The 18154-nt window shown below is 42.1% G+C and overlaps 1 long non-coding RNA gene across 1 annotated transcript in view; it reads right to left on the bottom strand.

Moving 5' to 3' along the window:
* LOC141073717 (uncharacterized) overlaps positions 1-10041 on the bottom strand; it is a 96269-nt gene extending 86228 nt beyond the window's left edge. The window contains exon 1 of the long non-coding RNA XR_012227051.1: positions 9871-10041. This is a non-coding gene — a long non-coding RNA (uncharacterized lncRNA). The remainder of the gene's footprint in view (positions 1-9870) is intronic.
* Between the last annotated feature and the right edge of the window lie 8113 nt (positions 10042-18154).

Genomic DNA, 18154 nt, shown 5'->3' with positions numbered 1-18154 from the left:
TTTTTTTTTTTCACGATTTCAGTTCTCCATTACTTTTCGACCGGGGTCCAAAAATGTTAAGCGGATGCCCTGTCCAGAAGTTTTGATCCAGTGTCTCCCCCTGAGCCGCCGTCCTCCATTCTTCCCCCAGGGGTGGTAGTGGCGGGGGTCTCAACTGAGTTGGAACAAGAAGTCCTAAGGGCTCAGGCCCTAGCTCCGGCAACCAGGCCAGGCGATAAACTGTTTGTTCCAGATTCATTGCGGCCTAGACTTCTGCAGGAGTTTCATGATTCTAGGCTGAGTGCTTATCCAGGTATCATGGCCACTAGAGAGGCAGTAGCCAGGGGTTTTTGGTGGCCTTCATTAAGGTCCGATGTCAAGGAATTTGTTTCTGTTTGTGCAGCATGTGGTCCGATTGCATGGGGTACCCCTGAATGTTGTGTCTGACAGAGGTGTGCAGTTTGTGGCCAAATTTTGGAGGGCGTTCTGTATGAAATTGGGCATCTCACTCTCCTTCTCGTCGGCATATCACCTGGAGAGCAATGGTCAGACAGAATGCACCAATCAATCCCTGGAACAAATTCTCAGGTGTCTGACCTGCGCCAGACAGGAGGATTGGTGTGATGCATTACCGTTGGCTAAATTCGCTTTTAACAACCGGGTGAGTCAGTCCACCATGTCCCCATTCCTGATTAACTATGGCTTTAATCCGCATTTTGGGGAGTTTTCTCGGGTGGATTCCGGTTGCCAAGGAACAGAGGGGTCCGTTCAATGGTTAAAAAAACCTCTGGGCTGAAGTCCAGCGTAATATCTCTCTAGCCCAGGGGAGATACAAATATTTTGCGGACAAAAAGAGAGCCTCGGGAGACATGTTTCAGGTGGATCTCCACACGTAACATCAACTTAAAGGTACCATCAGTTAAGTTGGGACCAAAGTTCTTTGGTCTGTACGAGATTATGGAGATAGTCAACCCTGTGGCATATAGGTTGCGTCTCCCCGCCTCCTTAAAAATATCTAATGTGTTCAATAAGTCTCTGTTGAAACCCGCAGGATCTGTCAAAGAGAACTCTGAGACTGTTGTTCCTCCAGTGTTGGTGGAGGGTCAATTGGAGTATGAGGTCGGACATATTGTGGACTCTCGGCGGGTGCGCCGCTCTTTGCAGTACCTGGTCCACTGGAAGGGATATGGACCAGAAGAGCGCTCATGGGTCCCTGCTTGCTCAGTACATGCAGATCGCCTGGTTCGGGCTTTCCATGCCAAGTAACCGGGGAAGCCTGGGGGTCCAGAGGCCCTCCGTTGAGAGGGGGGTACTGTCATGATCCCAGTGCAGGTTTTTGAGCTGCACACCGGGGGTTAATGTCTGGAGCTTGGTGCAGGTTTTGACCTGCACACTTGGGGTTAATGATTGTGGCCTCTTTCTGGTTCTGGGAGAGCTTCTTAAACCCCTGGGAAGCTTCAATCCCTGCCAGTTATACTTTTGCCTTTGGCCTAGTGTGCTGACCCCTGTGTGCCTGTTTGTTGCTATAGCTTGTTTATATGGTTCTGACCCGGCTCGGTTTCCCGTTGTGAGTTTGCCTGTTGATTTTGTACTGCGTTATTATCTGTGTATGACTCATTGCCTGTGACCTGACTACTCTCTGCTCGCCCCTTTGGTACCTTGCAGCTATATCTGTGTGTGACTCATTGGCTACGTCCTGACTATTCTCCCTGTCTATGCCCCTTGGTAACTTTGTCTCGCAGTTACTCTGCTAGGAATTCTCTTGCAGCCACTAGCTCTATGGAGTTTAGGCCACGCCTCTAGCAGTCACGTGCTTCAGGTCCTGCGGCTCTGAAGTACGCATCTACTCGGTTGCTGCCCGCTCCACAGGTATCTTTGAGCACTGTTTCGCTTTACTCAGGACACGCACACTGGCTCAGTGAGCAAGTTCAGTTAGGTGTTCCTGACAGACCCTATCGGATTTATCCCAACAAGACAGGCCCCAGACAATATTCGTAGAAATTTAAATCTCATCCATAACGCTTATAAACAAAAATCCCCCCTGATTTTGTTAGCCCTAGATATAGAAAAGGCTTTTGATATCGTCGTTTGGCCCTATATATATATTATATTATATAAAATGGGGTTTTCACAACAATTAATAAACTCGCTTAAACTCCTTTACAATAACCCGGTAGCTTACTTGAAACTACCCTCAACTATCCCCGAACCAACAATTACACAGGTCAACGAAAAAAAATTTTTTTTCTGGTGTCCAAAATATTTTAATGAATTTGGGGTATTTTTGGGGTGCTGATTCTGAATATGTCATCAGTTTTGCCAGATTGGCTCAAGTTTTTGAGATTTTTGGTATCTTATTTATAGCACTTGTTGGTAAATGCGACGCATCATCTCATTAATTTCTTTGGATTAGTACTTGAACTGAGCAGTTCTCAATATAGTTTTGTGTTAATTAGTGTTCTAAAAGTTTGTTCATAGCTTGATTTTTGCACTAACTTTATGTTGTTGTCTGTTTTCCAGTGAAAAGCATGAACTCATCATGAAGAAGTTGTCTTAACGATCCAGACTCATTCTGTTACATTTGTGGTGAATACACACTGCCAAAACATAGAAGAAACATAACACACTTCGTAAAAAAAGTGTATTTTGCCTATTTTGGGGTTATGCTTGGGGACCAAGACAAGTTTTGGGCACCACACATAGTGTGCAAAGCATGTATCGAATTATTACGAAAATGGAGCAAAGGACAAAGAAAAAGCTTCAAATTTGGTGTTCCAATGGTGTGGAGAGAGCCAAAAAATCATCATGATGACTGTTATTTCTGTGCAGTGCAAGTGCAAGGATTCAATAAGCATAAGAAACGAAAATGGGAGTAACATGGAATCTGCAAGAAGGCCTGTCCCTCATTGTGAAGATGTGCCTGTACCTGTGTTTACCATAAATAACAGTCATCATGATGATTTTTTGGCTCTCTCCACACCATTGGAACACCAAATTTGAAGCTTTTTCTTTGTCCTTTGCTCCATTTTTGTAATAATTCGATACATGCTTTGCACACTATGTGTGGTGCCCAAAACTTGTCTTGGTCCCCAAGCATAACCCCAAAATAGGCAAAATACACTTTTTTTACGAAGTCTGTTATGTTTCTTCTATGTTTTGGCAGTGTGTATTCACCACAAATGTAACAGAATGAGTCTGGATCGTTAAGACAACTTCTTCTTGATGAGTTCATGCTTTTCACTGGAAAACAGACAACAACATAAAGTTAGTGCAAAAATCAAGCTATGAACAAACTTTTAGAACACTAATTAACACAAAACTATATTGAGAACTGCTCAGTTCAAGTACTAATCCAAAGAAATTAATGAGATGATGCGTCGCATTTACCAACAAGTGCTATAAATAAGATACCAAAAATCTCAAAAACTTGAGCCAATCTGGCAAAACTGATGACATATTCAGAATCAGCACCCCAAAAATACCCTAAATTCGATGAAATATCTTTGGCACCAAAAATGCTGTTGACCAGTGTTATTGGCAGAGGGACCAGACAGGGATACCCTTTGTCCCCGGCCCTGTTTGCTATGGTGATGGAGCCATTGGCTCAAAAGATTCGTTTACACCCCGACATAATGGGCCAATCTTATAAGAGCACTTAACCATTTTGAGGAGATATCTGGACTCAAGGTTAACATGGATAAATCAGAGATTATGTTTTTGAATACCCCATCAACGGAACAATCATCTATATTAAATAATTTTCATTTCTGTCATGCAAAACATCATATCACCTACTTAGGGATTAAACTTACAATGTCCAAATCCACCCTATTTAAATATAACTACGCCCCTCTCCTCCATAAGTTACCGCAAACTCTCACAAAATGGTCTGCCCCACCCCTTTCCTTTTTGGGTAGGATTCATTCAGTGAAAATGGTTATACTACCTCAATTTCTATATTTATTTTGATCCTTGCCTATCCCGATACCTCAAATGACATTGAAAATGATACATTCACAAATACTGCGCTTTGTTTGGAATAATAAAAAATCTCGCATTTCTCAGACTACCTTGTTTAAACACAAAAGACATGGTGGACTCTCGCTGCCGAATTTTGCTCTTTATTATAAGGCGGCCCAAATCGCTCAACTGGCAGCGGTGAATTCTGAACCACAGGCACCCACCTGGATATCACTAGAAAACTCGCAAATAGCTCCTTACTCTTTAGAAAGTTTGATGTGGGCTACGGGTCCTTTGCCAAAAGATTTAGCTATGCACTCGCCATACACCTCCCACTCGCTACGGATATGGAGAACCAACAGATTCCAATTTTCATTGCAGTCCCAACCTTCCCCTCTTTTGGGTTTATTCAACAACCCCATGTTTACGCCAGGAGTAGCATCAAGAAATCACACATGATGGAAACAAAACAATTTAACTAAGCTACAAAATTTATCAATCCAGTTTAAGCTAATGCCAAAATAAGATTTCATTACAAAGTTTCAGGTACCAGGGTCTGAATTTTTTAGATTAGAACAAGTTTTTCATTTTCTACAAAAATTAGCTATAAACCCTAAACCTACTTCCTACGAATTAAAATGCCTATACAATCCATTGGGAAATGGTCTTATATCATATCTCTACTCTGTATTTCAGCAACCTGGGGAATGTTTGAAAATGAAAGTCATGGAACAATGGGAGGAAGACTTACAAATCTCCCTTACACCTCAAAGATGGTACAAATGCTATGAAAATATAGTAAAGGGTAGTAACCAGGTATCACTCACTGAGACGTCACTCAAGGTGTTTCATGGAATACATTATGTCCCCAGTTTCCTACATAATGTTTACCACACGGTTCCCGGTAACTGTTTTAGGGGTTGCGCTGACAATGGGGATACACTCCACATATGGTGGACATGCCCCATAGTAAAATCCCTCTGGAAAGACATCATAAAACTTATCAATACTACCTTGAATCGGAAGCTAACACTAACACCGACAGTGTTACTGCTAAGGGACAGACCAACTCATGTTAATAACAAAATGTGCCGTCTTATTGATTTTATCGCCATGGCAGCTAGGAATCACATGGATGGTGGAGGATGTGTGATGCGTATATGGGCACGGGACTATGGGATGGCAGATATGTATATGGGCACGGGACTATGGGATGGAGGATGTGTGATGGGTATATGGACACTGGACTATGGGATGGAGGATATGTATGATGGGTATATGGGCACTGGACTATGGGATCGAGGATATGTATGATGGGTATATGGGCACGGGACTATGGGATGGCGGATATGTATGATGGGTATATGGGCATGGGACTATGGGAAGGAGGATATGTATGATGGGTATATGAGCACGGGCCTATGGGATCGTGGATATGTATGATGGGTATATGGGCACGGGACTATGGGATGGAGGATATTATAATTTGCTATAACTAACCACAGTTAGTTACTATGCCCGGGCAGCGCCGGGCTCTTCAGCTAGCTATCAATATTACAGGTGAAGAATCGGGTTAACTTAATGATGCTATATGAAAAAATAGAAGCCATCAGAACTAACTCATTCGGAACCTTTAGGGGTATTTGGGAACCTTGGATTCAGGCACAAAATAAGTGATCTCCCTAGAGTGATATCCCTATCAGTGTAGTATATAGAAATAGATACCGCCGCTGATAAATATAAAGCCTGAAACAAAACTTACATTAATCCGCATTGACTCAGTTCTTAATAACAGCACTCACCGTTTATTCCCCCCCTACCCTAATTTAGTAATGTTGAGACTGTTGTTTTATAGCTTTATAAAACTTGGCATATGATCAGGAAGATATTGTATACTTTCCCATGTATGCTTTCATACGCACCCCCCTGCGCGGGGATTTCACTGCTTTGATATCAATGTCTTTCATGTTAAAAGATACTTATGTTCTTCAATAAACTCGTTGAAACTAAAAATCATACAATATCAAATTTCTGTTTTTTAAATTTTAGATTCTGTCTCTCACAGGTGAAGTGTATCTACGATAAAAATTACAGAGCTCTCCATTCTTTGTACGTGGGAAAACTTACAAAGTTGTCAGTGTATGAAATACTTATTTTCCCCACTGTACTAGTGCAGAGCCGATCCTTGAAGATTCTATCACAAGATTCCGTGATGACATCACTGGTGATGATCGGTCATTATGACATCACTGATGATGCGTGGCCATTATGACATCACTGATGATTCTCAACCATTATGACATCACTGATCACAGTCTCTACTTATAGAATGTACACAGGATCACCGGTGCCATTTTTGGTTCTATAGTGACTGAGAGCATTTGCAATTATTCACTATGGCTGAATTACGTTTGCACGATTTTCAGGTACAAGCACTGTGGGAGATTGTTATCAATAATAATCGCCCTGACATTTTGCTTCTACCACCCGATGGCGTCCTCTGCTTCACTTATCGGCTGATGGTGCAGCTAGTAAAGGATTGCCTGACCAAAAACAGACAAGATCAACTAAAGTCAGAGTATCTGACGGATTTACGTCACAACATCACGTCAGAGTATCTGACGGATTTACGTCACAACATCAGGACATTACTACACCAGGTAAGTGGCGGACACTCCGCACAAATCTACTCTATAATAGATAATAATGGTGGATAGAAGCTTCTTCTTTCCTCCAATATAAAATATGATGTGTCCCCAAATACTGTATGGAGTCAGTGTATCTGCAGAGAGGAGCAGATGACACATACAATGGCCGCCTCTCATCTCAGACTTTTCTTTTTTTGTTTCTTTTCTTCTTCATAGGCTGAAAAAAGATCTCAAATTGGAGATTTGGCTTTTATTAAAGACCTGGCCAAAAAAATCCTGCGTGTACTAGGAAGTCCGGTCTGCTCGTCGGAACACCCGGTAAGGAGCCTTCATCTTCTCTATCACATGTCCTTGTTTTCTGATCTTCTCCCGATCACCAGATATCAGAAGATCTGGTATCAGATCTTACAAGCCTCCCTGTCAGTCCCCGGCAGCCACAGGAGGTTTTATGGCCGCCTGTTGTGCTGCTCTCTCGTCTGTGAGGACAGTCTGTATTCTGCTGATGTCACAGCTCAGCGGGGGGGTCTGTATTTTCCCTTCTTTCTCGCTCTATCAGGGTACGTTTCCACTTACCGTAATCCCTGCGCTTTGGATGGAGCGGAAACCTTGCTCTGCCCAAAGCCCCGCCCCCTTCTGTACACGTGGTGATTCCGGATGTGCTCACTGAACATATCCGGAATCTCCGCAGCGTATCCGTAGAGTAGGCTATTTACTTTGGAGAGACTGAGTGCCTCCACAAGGTAAACAGACATGCTGCGGTCTAAAAAGAAGCGCCACATGTCCGGTTTCGTGGGTGTGTCACCCGCATACTAGGACGCATAGTTGAGACCGGATTTCATAAAAGCCCCTCCACTATGCTGGAATATCTGGCCGCTGCGGAAGGATGCAGCGTTCAATACGCAGCAAATACTGAATGTTTCCGCTACGTGGAAACATGCCCTCAGAGTCTTCCTGCTTGTAATAAGATAATACACGTCATTAAAGAAATGTTGTGTATACCAGTCCCTTGTACAGTATGTTAATGTGGACTTGTGGAGAGGAGCTGCAGTGTAAAGCAATTCTACCCAATAATGTAATGGATAAAGTACAAGATGTATCCATGGTGTAAAGAACGCAAATAACGCAGCTCTGGGATATCACGATGCATAAAATGAAAACTGGCACCGAACATGAGATTTTTCAATGTTAACTCATCTTAGCCCACATAAGTGAGAGAAGTTTCTGAGAAAAGTTCTCATGATGGCGCGTGATTTGTAGAGTTACAATTGGTGCATCTGTAAATCTTGGGTTAGTCCTTTCTGATTATGTAGAGCAATAGGAGTACATGGCACGAGACACCTAGTCCTCCACTGATAATCTCCTGCTGATAAAACACTGATTTTATTGAAACAACAGCACACAATTAAGTAACACATCGCTGGAATCAGGGTCTCTGCTCCTAAATCATGCTGCTCTCAGAATACATAGTTCTCCCCTGTGTGATCTCCCATATTATCCAGCACTTTACAATAATACCGGTATATAGAGGATCTCCCCTTATATTACATCCATGTGGAGTGTTCGGCTTGTATTGTCCCCTACATCAGGTCAGTGTAAATCAACTGGGACATAATATAGGAGTTTTTACATCCGGATATGTTTTCCTGCTGATTCTATTTCTTAGTATTATTTCTTATTCTTTTTTAGGACTTGATCAAATCATTGATCCCGGCAGCAGAGCCACGTATGAGCGACTATGAAACTACCAATCTGATCAGTAGTGGAGCTTTTGGGTGAGATTTCCTATAATCCCCATTTCTCGGGGTTCCCTATGACAATGATTTACCATTGTGCTCTGCCATTCAGTGTTATCATAGGGAAACGATCAGAGTCCACATCACTGTCCACATCTAGATGTCACTATTCTGGTCAGTTATATACAGCTGAGCCACCAGATCTGTAGCAAATCAGTCTGTAAGGAAAGGGATGATATAATATAATATGATATAATATAATACATTACACTCACCGCCCCTAGACCTCATCTGTTCTTATGCTGCCGCCTCCACCACAGCTTCCCCGTCCTCCGTACCAATCTTCGGATTTTATGGGGCCCCATTATGGAGCTGATAATAGTGATTGGCTGCACACGGTCACATGAGGGGTGACACGATACTGACGCCAATGACATCTGCACCCCCACCCTCCACTATGACCATGTGAGTCCGATCACTGGCCTCAGCAGCAGAAGAGAGAACAACCAAAGACTGGCACAGAGGACGGAGGTCTGCAGTGATGGAAGGGCAGGGACGAGGACAAGTGGGTGTAATGTGTTAAATTATATTTTAACTTCTTCCCTCCCCTCCATTTATTGTGCCTTAGTCTGTGGAGAAAGCAAAAAAAAAAAAAAACATCTTGCTACGACAATTGGAGAACTTTCAATTTAGACCAATTTTTATTTATAGTGAATCGTATCTACTGGTCGGTTATAGGGAATCTGCCCAAGATGAATTTCAGTAGATTCTCTCATCTATAATGTGACCTGGGTGAGGGTCCGGCAGACGTGGCCTTGTGCAGACTTCCTATAGGTGATCCATGTAGAGTTCTTTTATGTATTTCTAGATGTGGATTTCTAGTGATGGCCGGACTGCTGGTATCAAACATTACTACAAAAGATCATATAATGACTTGTATATATAGACTGTTAATAAGGGTTCATTATAAACCATGGATTCTCCTTCTCTCCAGGGCCGTCTACTTAGTGCGCCATAAGGAATCACAACAGATCTTCGCTATGAAGAAAATGGCCAAGAGGAACCTGAATACTCGTAATAAAGTGGAAAGGGCCTATATCGAGAGAGACATCCTCACATTCGCAGACTGTCCCTTTGTGGTCTCCATGCTCTGCTCCTTCCCAACTAAATCTCACCTGTGTATGGTCATGGAGTATGTAGGAGGTAGGACACGTACATTGTATTATATTCCGCCCATGTCTGCTGACATCTTATCACATCTCATATCATTAGGACTTGTCCCCGTGGACGGTTACATCCCCACAGAGTATTTACTATAAGTTTTCTAATGCCAAGAAGCCTATAAAGGCATTGATGTGTGTGATCTCTCTGTATATCCGCCCTGAGCACGTCAGTATCTCCAGCTGTAGACGAGTTGTGATGTCACTTTATGTCATTAGTTTTATAGATGACATTTCACCATGACTTATCTTTAAATATTGTTTCCTGCCCCAATGTTTCCGCTCACTTCTCATTATACATCATGTTGATCTGTTGTATAAACCTCTCACCGGTCATATTTCCTTTCTTCTATAGGTGGAGACTGTAGGACCCTTCTAACGACCAGGCGTCGTTTATCTGTCCTCTTGGTCCGCCGGTACTTTGCAGAAGCTGTCCTTGCTGTGGAATATCTGCATAGTTACGGTGTGGTGCACAGAGACCTGAAGCCGGATAAGTAAGTGAATACCTATAATATAACAAAGAGAGGAAAGTTATCCTTTATTATCTCACGGTCTATGAAGCTAAACTCATCTTCTCTTTCACAGCCTCCTGATAACATCTACTGGACATATTAAAGTTGCCGACTTTGGACTTTCAAAACTTGGTGTCATGATACCACACACCAACGTCTACAAGGAATCAGCAGAGAACATCTCCAGAGAGTTCATGGACCATGAGGTCAGCAATACCTACAGGAACTGTGCTTGTTCTGTACAAATCTCATAACTCTATTTTCTCTTCCCTACATTCTTCATTTTTAGAGCTTTTTTACTGATATTTTATCTTCTGTCATTCTGTTTTTATGTCAAGAACTTGTCATAATAATTGTTTCATCAATTCTCATCTGTATCTTCTGTTGGTTTCTAGTTCGGTGGCACCCTGAATTACATAGCCCCTGAGGTCATCCTGAACAAAGGCTATGGAAGACCTGTTGACTGGTGGGCAATGGGCATCATATTATATGAAATGCTCATGGGATACACACCATTTAAGGCAGATTCCAAAACTAAGCTTTATGACAATGTGGTCACTGGTAAGTAGAATAATCTGATCATTGCTTTGACCTGTTATCTTGGTTTAGTTACTTTCTTTGCTTTATCTTACAGTCCAGTAAAGAGGTTTTATGTTCTGTAATTTTCTATATAACAGGAAATATAATATGGGATCCTGATTACACTCCTCCTCCCCAAGCTCAGGACCTCATCACTCAGCTGCTCAGAAAAAATCCTGTGGATAGACTTGGGACAGGTAACATATAATAATAATAATATTTCCTTATTACACCAAGGACATATCGCTCATGTCCATGAGATTCATCTCTTTTTTATCAGCTTCTCCATTTATAGTTCTTAATACTAAGATTTTCAGTCTATTTTCTACATGTCTGCTCAGTTACGTAATTAGTTCAGATTAAGATAAACTGTTCAGATATAGTTACAAAGGTTGAAAAAAGACCTGAGTCCATCAAGTTCAACCTTTCTCCACCAGTTGTTCATTTTATAACTAGATTAACTATAACCCACAATGTTATGTGCATTGAGGAAATCATCCAGCTCTTTTTTAAAAGCTGTCATAGTGTCTGCCATTATTACCTCTTGTGGTCGGACATTCCACATTCTGACCGCTCTAACTGTAAAGAACCCTTTCCTATTAACCTACTGGAATCGCCTTTCCTACACCCGTAATGAGTGCCCCCTGGTCCTTGGTATGAGACATGCGCCAGTCCTCTGTACTGACCACACATGTATTTAGACATATAAATGAGATCTCCTCTGAGGCATCTTTTTTCTAAGCAAAACAAGCCCAACTTTTCCAACCTCTCATCATATGGTTGTCTTCCATCCCTTGTAATAATCTAGTTGCCTGATTATAAACTGACTCTAATTTCTGAACATCCTTTTTAAGTGTAGAGGATAAAACTGGATCCCATTATTCTAGATGTGGCCTCACAAAGTGATTTATAGGTTTAGAAGAATTGGTCCTAGAACAGATCTCTGTGGTCCCCACTGCTCCTAGTACAGATCACTGCAGTCCCCACTGCTCCCAGTACAGATCCCTGCGGTCCCCACTGCTCCCAGTACAGATCCCTACGGTCCCATTGCTCCCAGTATAGATGCCTGCGGATCCCACTGCTCTCAGTACAGATCCTGTGGCCCCCACTGCTCCCAGTACAGATCCCTGTGGTCCCCACTGCTTCCAGTACAGATCCCTGCGGTATCCCACTGCTCCCAGTACAGATCCCTGCGGTCCCCACTGCTCCCAGTAAGATCCCTCCAGTCCCCACTGCTGACTACATTCCATTTAGAGAACATACCATTTATGACAACTTTGTTTCCTGTCATTTAGCCAATTCCTTACCCATCTGCGTATAGTTTCCCCCAGTCCTGCTTCTGTAGCTTCAGTATAAGGCTGCTTTGTGGTACAGTACCAAATGCCTTTGCAAATTCCATATAAATCACATCAGCTGCATTACCAACATCCAGATTTGCACTTACCTCATAGAAACCCAACATGTTAGTTAGACACGACCTATCTTTAATGAATTTGTGCTGTTTGTCAGCTATTATATTATCTACAATATATTTCTGCAGGTCATCTCTTATAATGCCCTCAAAAATTTTGCACACTACTGATGTCAGTCTTACCTTTCTTAAATATCGGTACTACATCAGCCATCCCCCAATCCTGTGGCACCACCCCTGTTACAAGAGAGGCTAAGAATATAAGATACAGCGGCCTGTCAATTACTGGGCTCAATTTCCTCAGGGTCCGTGGATGAATGCCAGGGGATATGTCAATGTTTAATTTGCTCAGATGCAGGCATGCTTCTTAGGCTATTTCCGGTGGTGACCTTTGATTTTTGCCTTTTTTAAATGATCCCTGGAACAGTTAGTTCACTGGTGAAGACGGATGCAAAGTGCCTGTTTAATATCTCAGCCTTTTCTTTGTCCTGTATTATTATCTTGTTATTATTGTTTTTTAAGGGACCTATACCATCTTTTTTATCCATTTTGGCATTGATGAATGTATAAAATTTTATGGGATTTATTCTAATGTCACTGGTAATTTGTTTCTCTGTGGATAATTTTGCCAGCTTGATTTCTTTTTAACATTTCTTACTTAGATCTTTATACTCCTGAAATGCTATTTCAGTAATCTCGGCTTTCAAGATTTTGAATGCCTTTTGTTTTAGTCTGATTAAACTTTGTAGTGTCTTATTTATGCATAATGGTTTCTTTTTATTCCTGGACCTTTTATTACCAGAGAGTATAAGTTTAATACTGGATTCTCGTCGTATATCCTTAAATATGCCCCATTTACGGTCGGAATCCCCAGTTACCATGAGATGGTCCCAGCCTACTCAATTAGGCTCTTCCCTTAATTTGTTGGTATAGAGCTCTCTCTGACAATGTCTGCATCACTTTTGTTTTTCTTTATCCAGGAGGAGCATTTGAGATCAAGAATCATGCATTCGTTAGAGATTTAGACTTTGATAACCTTCTAAGTCAAAGTCCATTGTACGTTCCTCATCTTGCATCAAATGTGGACACCAGTTTATTTATCAGTAAGTAGAAGAGACGTCATCTAGACTAAGTGTCTGTTTGTCTCGTCTTCCATATTATGTGCTAATCGGTTCCCATTCATATTAATGATAAATGGTGACTGTGTTATACTGACAACCTCTAATAACACTTCATTATCTATGTTTTATAGACCATTCTGATATGAAAAAACATCTGGTCTCAGAGGATGAGAAGGACACAAGTGAGGACTTCCAAAATTTTACATCATCATCTGAAAGGCTTTCTAAAGTAAGTGTATGATCAGTAAATCCAAAAGATGTATAAAAAAGACCCATAAAAGTAAACAAGAAATAATTTCATATCTTGTTGCTTCTGCATGTAGCTTTATACCACCACTAGCGGGGTGATGAACGATGAGGATCCCAAGTCACCTCCAAAGTATGCACCAAAACCCATCACAAACATCTCAGAAATGTGAGTAGATTATGGGATCATTACTGGGAGCTCCAGGCTGATATATGTGCACACCATCAAATATAGGATTGAAATTACATAATATCAAATGCAACATCCACCGGCCCATGGTTACCAGTCATTTTGCTTTTGTCCTTAGAAAGTGCTGGTGATAACAGCCCATGATTGCAGCCGGTCATGCATCTTTAGTGCTGCCCACACTGTAGGAGAGATGTAGTATTACATGTCAGATATTCTTAGTAGCTTAATTCCGCTTCGCTCTATAAAACATAGTTTTGAGCAGAAGACCTTCCCAACTATGACAATCATATGTCCGATTAGGCCCTATATTCGATGTTCTTATAGTGAAACAACCCCTTTTATACTGCGTTTACTTGTGATTGACATGTTTTTTTTCTTCCAAACAGGCAGAAAGAATCTGTCCCTGTATCTGATAGAGACAACGCTATTACCACCTTGCCAACCTTGTCCCCACTATCAGGTATGTCCATGTCTGCTGCACCAACAATGTGAATGTTAACTTCAAGGCTCAAATATTTCCACATGTTTTTTCTGTAATAGGTCTCTTATGTTATCCATGTTTCATGGATCCCAATTATGCTGCCCATGGGCCCATACTGTACCTCTATTTCACTAATTTTGAACAGCTATTTTATGAGTTCTGTGAGATATGTTGTAGCATACAATAACCTGCATTATCATAAGGAGACGTCTCCTATCATAGAATATCGCTCATCAGTGATGCACCTTATGGCGGCACACAGGGCGCTTACTGCTGTATATAAGTGACACATCTAATGCCCCTCATATGGAATTATGTACATTATATTGGACATATTCTACCCTATTATGATATAATACCAGATTATCAGGACTATTAGAGACAGGACTTGAACAATCCTACTATATAAAGGAGACAAAGCAGATCCCATTAGGATATGTTATTAATGAGGGGGGGTTTACTTTCTGATCAGAATTTCCAGGTCAGATGGAAAGAAAAAAATCTCCAGTAAATCTGAGTAAAGAAGAAGAAAAATCAGAAAATGGAGAAAAGGGGATAAAGAATCTTGGTAAGTGTGAGAATCATCTCCATGTTCTGGGATGTCAGTGAGAATCATTCGTGGGGAGCAGATGTCATCTGTCAGTGATGGGATTATCACTTGTATGATGGCTGACAATGATCCTGCCCTTTGTGTGATCATATTCCTCTGCAGTCCAGCCACAGTGACCGCACAGTAGTATCATGTCATATGGAGTCCCATCACTTGCATTATATTTACTTCTCTTCTCATAGGTTCCATCTTCCGCAGGATGTTATCATCCTGCCAGAGCGGATTATCCAGGGCAGCGCAAGTATTTGCTTGTTGTCACTGTTGCTGTAGTACATCTAAAGAACAGGAAACCTAAGCATCCAGAGCCCTGATGTCCAGCAGATCCACCATCACTGCTGGACCATCACTGCTGGACCTGTTTAGAAGCGGGACTAACTCCTAGCCGCGGTCTACGGACCAAACATTGGGCATGGGCAGGGCCTTGGGGGCAGATCCCAAGTGCGCTCAACCATGTAAAATAGCTTATGCTCAGGAAGATTGAGGGATAGCGCTATCGGATAGCACTACCCATTCATTTCCTTTAGGAATAGAGCTATGGGATATCTCTACCCGTGCACTTTCTTCATGGATAGCGCTATCGAATAGCTCTACCCGAACAGTATTAACGACCTGTATAGAAGGACCTTCGCCAGCTATCTGTGGCCTTCTGTTACATCTCTTGCCGGACATGTATCAGCTCTGTCTCCCGGCTTCGCAGTATTCATACTGCACGACTGACTGGGCTCCTACTGGTATCTGACCCCGGCTGTCCTCCTGACTATGATTTAGCGTATTGATTGTTTCCTATCTTCTCCCTCCCTGAATTCCAGCAGATTCACCATCACTGCTGGACCTGTATAGAAAGACCTTCACCATCTACCTGTGGCCTTCTGACTCTTACATCTAGACCCGGACATGTTTCAGTATCACCAGGCTCCGCGATAATCCTACTGCTCACCTGACTGGGCTTTTACTGATCACCTGGTATCTGACCCCGGCTGTCCTCCTGACTATGATTTAGCCTATTGATTCTGTTTCCTATCTTCTCCCTCCCTGAAGTCCAGCAGATCCACCATCACTGCTGGACCTGTATAGAAGGACCTTCACCATCTACCTGTGGCCTTCTGACGCTTACATCTAGACCCGGTCATGTTTTGGCATCACCTCTATCACCAGGCTCCGCGGTAATCCTACTGCTCGCCTGACTGGGCTTTTACTGATCACCTGGTATCTGACCCCGGCTGACTACCTGACTATGATTTGTGTCTATTGATTCTGTTCCTAGTTTTACCCCTCCCTTATCCTTCTATCCTATTATTAGTCAAAATAAAAAATATATAAAAAAAAAAAAAAACTTTTACGTTTTTTGAAATTTTTTTCACATTTATCAAACTTATCAACGCATTTTGTTATCTGACAAAAATCTGTGCATATACAGATACTGGCCGATTCATGCAGCCTTATATGTATATCCTTATTTATTGTAAAGGTGGCTGGACCTTATACAGCAAACACTTATTACCTTTGTTGTCCAACATTTTACTTATGAGCTGTATTATGAGCTGTAAATGTTCGAGCAGTCCTCACCTCCTCTTGTAGGAATTGAACTATGTGTTACCTTGTAATGTCTGACATTGTACCTGTAGCCTCTGAATTGGGAAACATCGTGGGATAGCTACATTTTATTATTAATTCTTATTATATAAAATGCCTAATATTTTTAGATTTATGTTTTATGATATTGATCAATTAAAATATTTTTAGTCCGTTTTTCTAAAAAAAATTTCAGTACAGAGTCATCACGTGTCAAGGGGCAGTAATAAGGCTATGGATGTGCCCAATACTCAGGGATCGTTTACTGTGAGCCTTTTGTCTATGGCATTATACCCTCATATAGTCGTCCTAATTAGACCGTTAGACTAGCACCATCATCCCCCTCTTCAGACAACTACTGCTGGGTGACTATGCCTGACACTTTGCAACCGCATGGCTAGCGAGAATTCAACTGTGACCTCCATTTCTGTTTGTTTTGAAATATATTCCTCACCCCCATGTTCCCAATTATATTGACGATGAATCCCAAATCTGCGGACATTAGAATATATAATGTGGAAAATGATGATTTGAGCAGTAATGCCTTTTTAAGTAGAGTATGGTGGTGGTAATGGTGGTTTGTGCACCTGATGCACAATTATGAAGAAGCAGAGATAATTTAAAATGAACAGTCTCTTTACTAATGATATGGGGCTTGTCAGTAGTTCTCGCAATATGTTACAACATACAGTTTACACAGAAATCGCAGTATTTGTATGAAACACATTTTACATCTGGTATCCCATGGAGATGGACTTTTTATAGAATACCACATAGGGAACACTACAAGGAAAGCACCAAGGAAAGCACTGATAGCACTGAGGGCAGAAATAAACTGGTTAAGCCAGCCATCATTCTTCTATGAAGCAGCCTGTATTTTCGATAGAAAAAACATATGTGCTACAACATTTCAGTAAAATTTTCTATTATATTTATTGATACATGTTAAAATCTCCCTATTACGCCACAAAGATATGAAAAAGTCAACGCCTTTCATGCAGCAAAAAACACTCTTAAAGCCCCTTTGCGACGAGACCAAATGTTTCAAATCTGACGTGTTACTTCATGTGGCAATAACTCTCTAATCCAGTGAATTTTAGTTTATTTCGTGACACATTATATTTTATGTTAATGGTAAATTTAGGATAATATGTTTGCATTTATTTATAAAAAATATTAGAAATTTGACAAAAATTTGCAAAAAATTGCAATTTTCAAACTCTGAATGATTATCCCTTTAACGTGAATATTTACACCAAACAAAATAGTTAATAAATAACATTTCCCTCATGTCTGCTGTCACGCTGGTGCCTTGGCAGGCTGGCGCAAGCGAGGGGGTTGTGGCCCCACTGTGCCACAAACCAGACTACCCTGGAAGGGGCGTGACTAAGACAGCTACCTCGGTCTTCGCTGGAGCCTCTGATGGTGAGGTCAGGCTTGTGCAGCAGGTAGCTGCCAAGTTCCACTCCAGGGTGGTGTCTGGCTGTGGCTGCTGATCCCACTGGGGAACAGGACACTAGGACAGGTGCGACTGACAGACAGGCAGGTGAGCACAGCAGGCACAGCTGAGACACTGGCAGGCTGGCACGACTGAGACACTGGCAGGAGGACATGGCTGAGACACTGGCAGGCAGGCACGGCTGAGACACTGACAGACGGGCACGGCTGAGACACTGGCAAGTGGGCACGACTGAGAAACTGGCAGCCTAGTACGGCTGAGACACTGGCAGGCTGGCACGGCTGAGAAACTGGCAGGCTGGCATGGCTGAGCCACTGGCATGCGGGCATGGCTGAGACATTGGCAGGCGGACACAGCTGAGACACTGGTAGGCAGGCATGGCTGAGACACTAACAGGCGAGCACGGCTGAGACACAGGGACATGGGCAGGAAG

Source organism: Dendrobates tinctorius, unplaced genomic scaffold (genome assembly GCF_039654945.1).
Source record: "Dendrobates tinctorius isolate UK_male_01 unplaced genomic scaffold, ASM3965494v1 ptg000314l, whole genome shotgun sequence".
Taxonomy (NCBI): domain Eukaryota; kingdom Metazoa; phylum Chordata; class Amphibia; order Anura; family Dendrobatidae; genus Dendrobates; species Dendrobates tinctorius.
Note: the sequence above shows the minus strand (reverse complement) of the source record. Positions and strands in the feature narration are given on the sequence as shown.